Below are 14,897 nucleotides of genomic sequence, written 5' to 3'. Positions count from 1 at the left end.
TACACCATAAGGGAACGGCGAAATGGAGGAACACGGGGTGGAACCTCGGGAGTGACCACTTCATTCTGGAGACCTTGATACCGACTCCCCACGGAACTGACACAAGGAGACCAAAGGTGGCAAGGAACATCACAAATTGGCATAAATTTCGCGAAGCGGACCTTGGCGAGATAGAAGACGTCGACAGATGGTCAAGAAAGCTAGTGGAAGAGACCAAAAAGGCCACGGATACGGTCGAAGCGGATAACGAGGACATGGTCGTCGACTCCCGCCTAGCTCACCTGCTGGAAGCCCGAAGATCCATGCAGAAGAGGTGGAGGAGGCAGAGGAACAACAAGACACTTAGGAAGAGAGTGGCAATCCTGGGAAAAGAAATAGAGAAATACAGCGGACACCTCTGTATGCAACAGTGGTTCGAGGCCTGTAATATGGCGGACGGGCAATTACATAGGGGAGGCACATGGGCCCTGCTCAGAAGCCTAATGGACAACACTAAGAGCAAGGAGCATCAAAGGCACAGGATGTCCCAAATCATTCACAAGGCGACCACACAAATGGGCGCCGAAAATGTACGCCGGGTTATGAACGAGAAGTACATACCGTCCACGGAGAAGGTTCAACACCCGGAATACACAGGAACGCCGAATCCAATACTGGACAGAAAGATCGAAGAATGGGAGGTACGCCGAGCGACAGGTGCCCTCAACTGCCGCTCTGCACCCGGCCCCGACGGGGTCACAAACAAAGCCCTCAGGAACCTCAGTGACAGCGCGATAGCGGCCCTCACGAGGTTCTACAACAAATGCTGGGAGAAAGGGGATATCCCCGGACAGTGGAAAACAGCCAAAACGGTTCTCCTCCCGAAGCCTAATAAGCCCCCGGGGATAGAAAACCTACGTCCGATCTCCCTCACCTCCTGCGTGGGGAAGGTCCTCGAACACGTACTAAACGACAGATGGCAAAGATTCCTGGAAACCCAGGGCCACTACAGCGACTCCATGCTGGGCTTCCGATCCCATCTGGGAACACAAGACGCCCTATTGCTGCTACAGAGAGAGGTGCTGGACCCGGTCGGAGGCATCCCACAGAAGGACAACAGAGCGGTCCTGGGACTAGACTTACAGAGCGCCAGGGTCACACACTCAGCCATCCTCTCTAGCATGGTGGCGCTCGGCATGGGCGAAAGATCATATAACTACGTGCGATCCTTCCTCACGGGCCGCACGGCCTGCTTGGAGGTGGAGGGAGAGAGATGGGAGAAAAGAGAGGGAGGCAGTGTGGGCACCCCACAGGGGTCCGTGATTTCCCCTCTACTCTTTAACTTAATAATGATAGACGTCGCCCGAGAGTTAGACAAGCTCGGCCCGAAAATCCGTCACTGCATATACGCAGACGATATTACAATATGGGCCACGGGCGGCAGCGACGGCGATATAGAAGCCGGCCTGCAGCAAGCTGTAAATACTATCGAGAAGACACTGGAGGGCACCGGACTGAAATGCGCTCCGCAGAAATCCCAACTTATGATCATCCCCCCACCGGGAAGACAACGAAAAAAAGCCGCTGCAGAAGCGGAACGAAACATTACAATCAGCACCGGGGACGGCATGCCCATCCCTCACGTGGACAAGATCCGGGTGTTGGGGATGCACATTGACGCCCACCGCACCAACGGCACGGCAGCCAACCAAGTGGTAACAAAGATTGGCATCGCCACGAGGCTAGTAAGAAGAATTGCGACTAGAGCTCGTGGCGCCAGAGAGGCTAGCCTCGTACGACTGCTGCAGGCTTTCGCCATCAGCCACGCGGCGTACGTAGGCGCCTTCCACAAGTGGACTGCCAGAGAAGAGGCGCGCATCGATGCGGCCATCCGGAAGGCATACACCGGAGCCCTGGGCCTCCTCAATGGCACGAAGACGTCGGCCTTGCTATCTCTGGGAGTTCATAATACGCTCTCGGAGATCAGCGAGGCCCAACGCACAGCCCAGCTAACGCGCCTAGGAGACACGGCTGCTGGGAGAAGAATATTAGAGCGAGTCGGCCTAAAGTCCCCGAGGGATGGCGACTACACCACGACACCAATAGACGAGCAAACATTGAGAAAGCTGATCGTGTACCCGTTACCCCGTAACATGGACCCGACGAACGATGAACCCAGAAGAGCAGCGAGAGCCAGGGCGCTGCTCAAACTGCACGGAAGCGAGGACGGGACGGTCTTCGTGGACACCGCCAGGACCCCGGGGGAGAAGGCGTTCGTCGCAGTGGTGGTTTCGGCGACAAGAAAGACGGTGATCAACGCGTGCAGTGTCCGCGCCGTTGGTGCGGGCCAGGGCGAAGAGGTCGCGATAGCTCTGGCCCTGAAAACCGGGGGAGTCAGGACGATACTGAGTGACAGTAAGAACGCGATACGAAATTTCGGGCGCGGAGCCGTGTGCGGGGCGGCTGCGAGTTTATTAAGGAACTCAGTGCCAGCATCATCTGTGACACTGAAATGGTTCCCAGCCCATGCGGGATGGGACGTGTACGAACATACAGTGAACTGCAACGAGGTGGCAAACGCCGCGGCCCGTGATCTCGCAAAGTGCCGGGAAGTGGCGAACTATGCCGCCGGTGTTGCAAGGGAGACGACTACGAGCCTGGAAGACAAAAACCAGCAACTCACCAGCTACAGGGAAATCCTCGAATGGTATCGCGAACGCCGCCGGGTATTCCCCCCACCACACCGAGATCTCACTCGGCGGGAGGGGGTACTACTCAGGCAGCTACAAACTGAAAACGTTCTCACCCCCGCGTTGGCAAAACACATGTGTCCGGAACTCTATGAAAACGACACGTGTAGCCTGTGCAACCTGGACAGGGCCACGCTGGCCCATGTGCTGTGGGGGTGTGGCAAAAGGGGGGCGACGGACAGCGTGCTGCCGGCGCATGTGAGACACTGTGTGGGGTCGGGGCATCCCGAAGAACAATTACGGGCCGTCCGGCAGCTCTAGGCTGCGCTGGCCCTCCAAAAGCGAAAGGGGGACACTCCGAGTAGCAATAGGAGGCCGGCAACCTAGCCCCGAGGTCTAGGCCCGGGTGCCACCGAGGTAAAGGTGGTTGCTAGATAGGGTGAACCCCGCGCCCTGCGCGGCCGGTGGGAATCCCGCATGCTGGAACGAAACAAAGGTTATTCCCTCTCTCTCATACAATTTGTCGTCTACTGCACGTTAAACTGTACACCATGCAGTCTCTCAATACGCACGCAGGGTGTAGTTTAGAAGGCGGCGTGTCCATACGCAGAGATTCTTAGCCCCCCCCTCTAATATAGCAGCAGCATGACAGCCGCCTTGGTTATGTGCTTTACAACTGCCTGGGACTGAGGGCTGAAGGTTGCTTTGGGAAAGGATAGAAGGTGTTAAACCAGGCTGGCCAGATCCTGTTCGAATGCGGAAGTGTTGTTTGGGTACGAAAGCACCAGCCTAACCGGCATGGTTGAACCTATGCGGTTTAGATTCTGAAGTATCCAGGATTATGGTTACTTCCGGAACAGGCAGCACAACATAACTGCGTTGAGTGACTGTGTTCAATAACTGCGTTCAATGAGTGCGTCCATGACTGGGTTTTTTATAAATAGACAACTATAATTGATGACGTCATTAGTCTACGGGATGACTTGTCCGAATATTTATAATGGTGCAATAAATTACGAGGGGAGATTAACGTATCAAAAACCAAACACACATCTACCCTCTTAGAAACGCCTTTCAAACAGTGTTTTGTTGGCAACAAGCGAAATAAAAGTCTCCTCATTTAAATATGTGGGTATATTTTTTACTTGCGATCTGAGGTGGACCACTCACATTGATTACATCAAAACCTGGGCTCCCACAAAACTTTTATTTCTTAAACGCCGCCTTTTTCAAGCTACCAGCTATACCAAACTCCCTGCGTTCATTAACTTAATAACATCCACAAAAGAATATTGTCACATGGATTGTGTATTAAGCAGGGCAATCTCCTGTTTAAGATGTGTAAGTGTCATTGCACTTGGAACAATCTTCAAGTGATGGATACGTGCCGTGTTTCCTGGTAAGCCGGCTAGCACGAAGACGACGACACAAACGCGTGCCCCGGGCACGCTCGCTTGACTCGGTCAGTCATTTTCGCTGAGATTTGACGTGCTCTCTCGCCTTTATATTTTAGGCGCGCCGCCCCTAATAAATCGGTGCAACACCGTACAGCCGAGTTTGCCTTCGTCTATCGGGACGCAACACTAGTAAAGGTGCTGGTTACACCCATGCCTGGATCGCAGTCGGACACCAGCCCCGAAAGGCCTCGTCTCGTCGACACCAACGTGCATCGGACCAGTCGCAGCACGCTCGGTCTGTCCCCAGAACTTTTGGGCCTGCTTAACAACGTGCACCGGAGTCAACCTCCGGTGTTAACACCTCAGCCTCAATCTCGACCGCCTCCGGTGATGGCCACATCAACTCCGGTGTTAACACCTCCGCCACAATCTCGGCCGCCTCCGGTGATGGCCACCTCTCAGGTGATACTCCATCAGCCCCGCACCCCGAACGCGTTCCATGGTGAGGTGTTCGAAGATGTTGAAGACTGGCTCGCGCATTTTGAGCGTGTTGCCAATTTCAACCGATGAGACGATCGCGAGAAGATGCGGCAAGTCTACTACTCGCTGGAGGACGGTGCTCGCACATGGTACGAGAATCACGAGAGGAGATTGACGACTTGGAACGACTTCCGTCAGGAGCTCCAGGAAACCTTTCCGAACACCGAGTGACGAGACCAAGTGCTGCATTTGCTGGAGTCGCGTTTTCAAAAGCCCAACGAGAGTGTCGCCATGTTTTCAGAGGACATGGCTCGCCTTTTCCGCCGCGCTCATCCAGCCATTTATGAGCCAAAAAAACTCCGATACCTTCTGCATAAAGTCAAGGAGCAGATGTTTGCTGGGCTTGTTAGAAACCCACCACGCATGGTGCAGGAGTTTATCAAGGATGCCACGGCTATCGAGTGGGGTGTGAAGGAGCGTACGGCAATATGCCCGTATTACAACCAGAAGTCGCGCCGATGTCGCTAGTAAGACCTGTGACGAGAGCTCCTCGTGGGACCTAATACAGTCAGTTCTTCGCGAAGAGCTAGATAATCTTGGTATTTCGTCCCAGCAGTCGGCTCCTTTTTTGGCCAGGATGATGCGCGAGGAGATACACCAAGTGTTCTCACCCCCGATCCGTCGACGCAACATTTCCCTACAAGCTATGCCGCGGCCTTTGTCAGCAAGCTCCAACACTGCCGACTACACCACCCCCGCCACGTCGCCAGCCACCGTTGCCTGTACATCCTCGGCCCACACAGGATCCTGCTGTCCCGCCACGTCATCAGCCACTCCTGCCGGTACATCCTTGGCCCGCACAGGAACCTGCTGTACGTCCGCCACTACGAAAGACGGACTTGTGGCGCACGGCAGACGGGCGGCCGTTTTGCTACCACTGTGGTGAACATGACCACATACAGCGACGCTGCCCCTATCGCGACATTGGTCTTCCCGGATTCTCTCCTACAGCTCCTCCTCCGCGGTTGGGACAGCGGCCTGGCGAAATCGCCGATCATCCCACCGCACAAAACGTTACGTCTCCCGACAGTCGTCGATCACGCTCGCCGTCTCCCGCAGCCCACTTCTCGCCGACCCGTCGTAACCCTCGAGACAGCCGCCCGGGTAGGCTTTCCAGCCCCCGGCAGGAAAACTAGGCCAAGCAACCTCCGGAGGCAAGGTTGCTGAAGATCGCAAATGTAAAGACCTTCAAGCGACGCAGACGACGAGTGAAGATATAGCGACGAAGACCCGACGAATTACCGACATATTACCACCGCAATGCAAGTACACGACGACGACGCCACTGAATACTGACAGAGTCGCGAATGCCGACCTTCCTATTACCATCGACGGGCATGAGGTGACCGCGTTACTCGACACCGGTGCGGATTATTCAATCATTAGCCAAGAACTTGCCGACCGTTTACGGAAGGTCAAGACTCCGTGGGATACTCCGCACTTTCGATCTGCGGGAGGTCACCTCATGACGCCAGTTGGGAAGTGTACAGCACGGATTGGTTTGGAGGGCGCTGACTTTGTTGGTACTTTCATCGTTCTTCCGCGGTGGTGCAAGGACCTGATATTGGGTATGGTTTTTCTGCGCGAGCACAACGTCGTTATAGATCTCGGAGAGCGCCTGGTGAGACGGTCCACAAGCCTGCCTCGTGAACAGCTTACCGACCGGCGCCGTTTGTCCCTTCGTATCGCCGATGAAGACGTGAGCCTGCACCGCGATCCTACGCATTCATTTCAATAGCGTGCCATGATCTCTGCACCGCCGACGGGGTTGCCGAACTGCATACTGCGCTCTTTTTCGACCAGGGCTTTGCCATAGCAAGAGGCCTTGTGCGCCTGTCAGGTGGCCGCACCAATCTCTTGTTGACTAATTTCTCCAACGAACGCCGGCACATCGCGAGAGGGACTACAGTAGCATTTTTTGATGGTATCCACAATGGAGAATTCTGTTTTCTGCTACAAACCAGACCAAGCACAACGGCGAGCTTGAAATGCACAGTCGACGGGTCAAAAAGAAAGATGGGACATTGAGGTTTTGCGTGAATTATCGCAAGCTCAACCAAGTGACAAAAAAAGACGTTTACCCGTTGCCTCGAATTGACGACTCGTTAGACCGAATGCGAAGCACCCGCTATTTTTCGTCCATGGACTTAAAAAGCGGGTATTGGCAGATAGAAGTCGACGAAAGGGACTGCGAGAAAACCGCTTTTGTGACGCTGGATAGACTTTACCAATTAAAGGTTTTGCCCCTTGGATTGTGCTCAGCCCCGGCTACTTTTCAAACACTTATGGACACCGTGCTATCAGGCCTCAAGTGGCAAACATGCTTGGTATATCTTGATGACGTGATCGTATTTTCGATCACGTTCGAAGAACATCTCGAACGTCTTCAGTCGGTCCTCGAGGCCATAAGATCTGCCGGACGTACGCTGAAAGCAGAAAAATGCCAGTTTGGATACGAGGAACTGTTGTTCCTTGGCCATGTGGTCAGCTCTGCCGGAGTTCGTCTGATCCTGGCAAGGTAGAAGCGTCGCCCAGTTCCCCACGCCCGTCAACAAGAAAGCCGCGAGCCAGTTGTTAGGCCTGTGCTCCTATTACCGGCGATTTATTAAGAATTTTGCCCTCATTGCGGCGCCCCTGACTCGTCTTATGCGGGATGATGTGACGTTCATCTGGAGTGACGGAGAACAGAGAGTGTTCGACGAGCTCCGGCAACGGCTGCAAACTCCACCAGTACTGGACCATTTTGACGAAAACGCCGCCACCACGCTCCATACGGACGCTTGTAACGTTGGACTTGGTGCTGTCCTTCTGCAACAGCAAGACGGTGCCGAGAGAGGTATAGCGTATGCTAGCAGCACACTCTCACGGACAGAAGCCAACTACTCGGCAACCGAAAATGAGTTTCTGGCCGTCGTATGGGCGGTGCTGAAATTTCGACCGTACCTATATGGTCGTCCGTTCACGGTGGTCAACGATCACCACTCACTCTGCTTGCTAATGAGCTTAAAAGACCCGTCCAGACGCCTAGCACGCTGGAGTCTTAGGGTTCATGAGTTTGATGTGACTGTCGTGTACAATTCCGTCAACAACACGCCGACGCCGACTGCCTCTCGTGAGCACCAGCTATTCCAGCGTCGTCAGATGACTACGGCGATGACGACGCATTTATTGGCGTTCTGGACGCCTCCTCTCTGTCCGAGCATCAACACGCAGATCCCGAGTTGCGGCCACTCATCGAATTCTTGGAAGGACGGAGCTCCACTGTACCGAAGCTGTTTTCGTGAGGCGTATCGTCCTTCGGATTCCGGAATGGAGTTCTATACAGGACAAACATTTCCCCACGTGGCAGAAGCTACCTTCTTGTGGTTCCCGCAGCCCTCAGGAACGACGTTTTGCGGGCTTGCCACGACAAGCCGACAGCGGGTCACGTAGGCTACACCCGTACCCTGGCCAGGATCCAGCAATCGTATTACTGGACCAAGCTGGCAGCCACAGTGCGACACTACGTACGCACGTGTCACGAGTGCAAACGTCGTAAAGCTCCGCTACTCCGACCAGCGGGTGTACTGCACCCTGTTCAGATTCCCGCAAACCCTTTTGAGCAGGTCGGAATGGACGTTTTGGGACCATTTCCGACGTCATTCGCTAGTAACAAGTGGATTATAGTTGCCACGGACTACCTCACTAGGTACGCGGAAACGGAAGCCCTGAAGCGCGGAACAGCTCTCGAGGTCGCACAGTTTTTTGTTACGAAGATTCTTCTCCGCCACGGTTCTCCTGCTATTGTTATTACTGACCGAGGAAAAGCCTTCACTGATGCCCTCGTCGAAGAAATCATGCGGCTCAGCGGTACCTCCCATCGTAAGTTGACCGTGTATCACCCACAGACAAACGGCCTTACTGAGCGTCTAAATAAAACAATAGCGGACATGCTCAGCATGTACATCGACGTGGAACACAAGACGTGGGATGCTATGTTGCCATACGTCACGTTCGACTATACCACGGCTCAACAAGACACGACAAAAATGACGCCGTTCTCTCTTTTTTATGGCCGGCCTGTCACCACCATGCTGGATGCAATGTTGCCCCATGACGCCACTGGCGACAACACGGAACTGCACGAATTCACGGAACGAGCAGAGGAAGCGCGGCAGCTGGCGCGCGTTAGAACACGACGGCAACAGCAGTACGACTCCCACCGCTACAACCTCCGCCACAGGACTGCTGTGTAAAAAACCTGGCGACAGAGTCTGGGTATGGACTCCCGTCCGACGTCGAGGACTCTGTGAAAAACTTCTTAAACGGTAATTTGGACCATATCGGGTGCTGCGCCAGGTTACAGAAGTAACCTACGAAGTTGTCCACGATGGCCTCGTGTCTGGACATCGTTCATGTAGTGCGCATGAAGCCATACTTCGATCGTTGACGGACTCATTTTGGACAATACCATAAGTGCATCTATCATTTTAAATAACTCTGCGAGCATCGGGGCGATGCTATTTCGACTGGGGGCAAAATGTCGCGTGGATTGTGTGTTAAGCAGGGCAGTCTCCTGTTTAAGGTGTGTAAAGGTCATTGCACTTGGTACAATATCCAAGTGATGGATACGTGCCGTGTTTCCTGGTAAGCCGGCTAGCACAGAGACCACGACACAAACGCATGCCCCGGGCCCCGCGCTCTTGACTCGGTCAGCCATTTTCGCTGAGATTTGACGTGCTCTCTCGCCTTTCCATTTTAGGCGCACCGCCCCTAATAAATCGGTGCAACACCGTACAGCCGATTTTGCATGCGTCTATCGGGACGCAACAATATGCTTCTCTAATCTGGCATCCACACAACACCACCTTTATTAACTCACTGGAAGCCCTGCGGAACAAAGCTGCAATAATTATCTTGCGTTCCCATTGTTTTGATATAAGCGTATCTGCTCTGAAATGTTCTCTTGATCTGCCTTATATGGATACCAGAAGGAAATTTTCGTGCTTGCCATTGCTTAATTTTCATTTTCCAGGTCATCCAAATTTTTGCCAGATCATCACATTTCCTCTCAAACTGATCATCCGCTGAAAGTAAGACCAATTTTTACAGAACCAAAAAGTATCAGGACGCCACCCTGGCTGTTTCAATACAGGAATGGAACTTCCTCCCGGCAAGTATAGTTCATCTAACAGAATCATATTCCTTTTAACCCATGTTGTACTCATTTATACCCAAAATATCGACCCGTAAGCTTAGTAACTGCTCTTTAAAGAAAGGTGTGGAAAAATGTGCATTTTTTGCACTTTCAGTTGCCCAGCATAACCTTGTAAGTTGGACAAAGTGAAGAATGTTTTGATTTCATTGTATGTCTGCTTTCCAATGCGCCTACGGATGATTTTGATGTTACTCGTTGCTTTTGTTTTGCACCCTATACGTAGCCCTGTTGCACTACTAATTTATTTGCGTTGATACATGCTCTGTTAAACAAAAAAGACACGAGGAAAAGCGATGAACATTCGACGCACTTTGTGTATCACTCCACGTTCAAGTGTGATATTGTGTTGTGTTTGTTTTTAAACCCTCTATGTAATGACCATCACGAGCTCCCAGGGCAAAAAAGAAATTATAAATAAATAAACAGACCGCATTCGTCAGACCGGCTATCGCTTCCTCTGCGGGAGGCCATTATCGAAGTTGTATATTATACGATACACTGCACACCACCTAGTCTGTCAACTGCATTACGTTTAAATTATTAGATATCTTTTTTTATACTTTCGTTGGCGACTGCTGTTTCGTCTCTAAAGCCATAGCGTTAGTAATCAAGGCTTCTTTAAACTTTCCATCGACGTCCGTGCAAACATTTCTTTGCCTTGAGTTAACTGTACTTCACACTTTTTCTAAATCATCACTTCATTTGGTGCCACATTTTGAGCTCGGTACAATTTAAATTAAGCGAGAACTTTTGTAACCCCATTTCCGGACCACCTTGGCAGGTGTCGTAGCCATCTCCACCGGAATATATCTCCACACCATGGGTTAAGAACACTCCTACTTTCAAAAACAAAGTAGCTCTAGAGCCTAAGTTCTCGTTACCAGTTTTTGTTGCCGTACACGCCCCTTTACTGGGTCTTACGACGGACGAGGAGGTGGTGTGTCACATGCTACGAGTCTGCGAGGTCTTACAGCCTCCCAAACAAGCGAAGTTTATCATTTTTGTTTTACTCTAGCTAGCCGAACAACTCCAGCAACCTTCTTCGCGATCGCAACTCAGACAATCACAGCGTCGTGTTTTCACAGACATTTTGCGCCGGCAAACCTCACTTTAATATGCCGACCAGAATATAGCACCACAGTTTTTCAATAACTCCCTTATCGTATATAATGCGTCATTCGACTGCCATGCAAATACCACAACGCAGGCGACGCACTGTGTATGGTATTGTAAATGCGGCTTCCAGTGTGTCGTTGGTTACTAGCAAATTGTTGTAAAAGTATTTGTAATGCTCATTCCTTCTGATAACGTCCGTTACTTGATACGAATATAATCAACTCGATTTTCTTACGCCAAAACCCGACATAGCCGTTTGCAGGGCAGCAACAGCCAATAATACACGTGTGTTCACAACCATGCAACGAAAATGACTCGTCTAGCAGTCACCTCTGTTCCATTACAGTTTGTCACAATTGTATTCAACGGGAAAAAATGTCCTGTGATATGTCCCTACCTTTGTTTAATTTAAATAACCCGCAAGGTACAGATTATTTTAGCTGCAGTTTTCACTGGTGCCGCCGTACTGGCATGCACGGATGGAAGAACTAAAGTTGCCGTCTCGCTGCCTAGAGTTGTCTGCGGCATTTCGGCAGCGCTTGGCTGCACAGGTCCCGTTTTAAGGATAAAATACATACATAGCATTAAACTTGCAACGTCAACACAGTTTGGGCTGCTGGCCCTAAACTTCATCAACGCATGCTGTCAGGTATGTTTGAAAACCTCAAATTTCCAGCCAGTTGCACGTGCATTGTTAGGCCTAACGTGTTGCTTCTGCTCAGTTATCTTTTTCAAGACCCCACTTGTCGGAATGGTATAAATCAGTTTATCAGCGATTAGCTTTCCTGCTTTATCAGCGTTCCTGAGGTAGCGTTCCTATTAAACATGTCGCTTGCGTGACTACTTGCGGTTTGGGTAATACTCAGTGACCGCATTTAGTATTGCTTTTTCTTCCCGTTTTGCCAACCGACGATTTAGGCAACCGGTCGTCATCAGCACATCGAAATTAAATATTCTAGTCCAGTGAGGAGACCATTGAAAACATGACTGTCTTCTTTCAGTCATAAGTACGCACACAAATAGGTCAATTTTCTCCAGAATAGGTGGTTAGAAAATACTAGCGCTGTTAGAATATGACACAGCGACAATGATCAATTGAGAAATACCCGTGCCTATAACCTCACCAACCAATACCAGTACTATGACATTGCGTCTACACGCTAATTCCGCACTTATCTTCAAGGCATATGGTGTCAACGTTAGCCATAAAAATAGCCACAACATGGGAATAGCGTTTTTGAGGATAGTAAGTACCTTCACACGCATCCAAAAAATTACTAATGTTTAGGTAGCTGCAAATTCATCATTCAGTTTCTATTCATTTCTGTTTGACCCATTTAAAATCATCTGATAAATGCTCCAAAGACATCTTCATCCCTTGAAGGGTGTTCAGCATCTCTCCTTCTTTCACGAATAGAATCCTCCCATTGCCGCACCTTGACGTGCGGCTGTTTCGATCGCGTGCCTGGGTTTTTACTGCGTTTTACAAGAGATGAGGACGGTCGCTTCGGCTGCCCCGAATGTGTGTGGTTTTAACTCCACCCCAACAAGCCAATTCGTTTAGCTGACCCAGTCACTCTGGCTTCTCTTTCCCAATCATAATGGAGAGGAACTCAAGTTTGATCTTTTGCCATTTTTATAGTTAAGAGTATTGTGCGGGAACAGAACCTGGCACGCTCTGCTTATTGGTCCGCCAAATTCGATGAAACCTCAGATAACGGGGGATCAAACTTCTGCAGAAAGGCCCCGCGCAACAACCCACATCCTTTTACATCAGATGGAAAGTTTGGTGTCAGCGCTTCCTTTCTCGCTAGGAAAACCACTAGTAAGAGATGTAATCACCTTTATTTCTTTACGAAATAGGGCAAAAACGTCCTTGCTTACAGCCCCGCACCCTTTACAATAAGGTGAACTTTGTCCTCAGCACCGCTCGTCGCTAGTGTTTCATTGCAAACCTCTGTTTAGAAATGTAATCAACTCCATATCTTTGAGCAGTGCGGCAAGATAGTCCTTGCTGTCAGCCCCGCACTCTTTTACGCGATTATGAGTCCCGAGCACAACAGAGAAGCTTCAAAGCCGCGTCCAAAAAAATTACGTATGGTTAGCAGAAATTTTTCAACTGAAATTATTATCGTCAAGAAGGGAGGCTATTCGTAGAAAGATCTGCAAAAGCGTCCGGGTGAGTGGAAAAGAGACTAAAATGGCGTCATTAGCACACATGTGGATTTGGCCAAGGCGGCAGGAACATGTAATAAACAGCCGGTGCCTAATTCGGGCCGGACAAAGCAAAGCTTCCTCATGCCCTTCATAGACAATAAACTCGGCACTCAACGCTGCGGGATATCCGTACGCCTAAAAACATACTGTAGCACCACTTGGCACACGTGAATGGCATATACACAAGTACGTAAGCACGCAGTGATTGGCCCTGAATCAGCAAAAGCTACGCGGTAGGTATAATCAATGTGCTGTTTTTTATTTTCACGCGTGTTCACTTCTTCCTAGCTCCGAAAGCAGAGACGTTCATTTTGGGGGTTCATTAAAATGTTGGACTTTGTCAAAGTGACGTGAAAATATTCTTTTTTCAGATTTTTGTTCTGACGACACTTTTTGTTACCACACTTCCGATAAGCGAAATTGGTTCAGTGACACGCAGTTGCTGATCACGCAGCAGTCTTAAGCGCCGTCAAAAGTTCACATCACAAAACCCAAGGCGCCTCTTGAATAACCAGAGGAGATCCAAAATGGGTACATCCTTCGATTTAAAGGACACAAACGTTTAACCACGCATGCTTCTTCAGTGCTTCAGGGTTACTGAATAATGGTGATAATGAACAGATCGGAATTCAGGAAACTCGGGTAAATCGGTGACCTCAGCTGTTCCCGCGGTGTCCAAAAGCGGAAAAAGTGCCGTATGTTTATAGACAAATTTTAACAGCGATGCTACTGAAGCTGATGGCAGGACTCATGCTTCCATATGTAGGAGGCGCGATACAGCTGGTACAAGCACGACTTTGGAAACGCGCCTCTGGGTGGATCGCTCTATCGCTTGTTGCGACGAGTGGTGCAGTTTTGGCAGTACAAAGATATGAATTCGTTCAAAGGTAAAAAACGCGAACAGTCCGAGAAGCGATAACGCTAATCAATTTAGTATCCCACAGGCCAGAACACAAAAAAATAACCGTTACCACAGACGGAGTTCAAAAACTTTGAGAAAACACTCGTCAAGCTGCGCCTTCCATCACTCTTGAAACTTCATCGCGAAGACATCGGGCAGACGCATTTTCGCGCTCACTACCACCAACACCGTGCATTAGTATTCAGCGCTTTCTACAACCTTTGTCTCGTACCCGGGGTTAAAGACCCAGAGCGCATTTAGAGCACACAAACCTTATACTAACCTGTATGTGACCATACTCATTGTTCTGACGATATAATCATCTGAATATAATGAGCAATTTAGGTCGTAGTGAGCGCGATAATACATCGTACATAACTTAATGACCGAGTATTCTGTGCTTTGGGGGGCTAACGGCTACAGCACGTAAAAAACTTTACCTTGTCCTTAGGCATAACCCTGCTAAAAACTTGGCTTTCTCTCCAAGTGTAACAACGCACAAACTTAGCCCCACTAAGAATAAGCTAAGTGGGACCGCCAGCTTCATTGGTTGCGCAGTCTTCCCGCCACTAGCGCGAATGTGCCCATTTTTTTTTTGTTTACGGCTTAGTATTGCAGGCGATCAATGTAGCGTCCACTTGGAAAAACGAGAAAATGGGTGCAATAGCTACCACCCCTAAAAGAACCATTTAGAGAAAATACATGTTTGGTACATTCGAAATATTGCCTCGTTAGACTCATACTGACACCACTTTTAAGGTAAACTTCCTTCAAGTAAGCTACATAATTAAGAAAAAAGGAAATTACCATGCAACCCACCAGCTCATTTCCCGCAAGTGTCATAACAGACAGCTCTGCGA

Source organism: Haemaphysalis longicornis, unplaced genomic scaffold (genome assembly GCF_048455015.1).
Source record: "Haemaphysalis longicornis isolate Haplotype H1 unplaced genomic scaffold, Haemaphysalis longicornis Haplotype H1 scaffold_4, whole genome shotgun sequence".
Classification (NCBI taxonomy): domain Eukaryota; kingdom Metazoa; phylum Arthropoda; class Arachnida; order Ixodida; family Ixodidae; genus Haemaphysalis; species Haemaphysalis longicornis.
Note: the sequence above shows the minus strand (reverse complement) of the source record.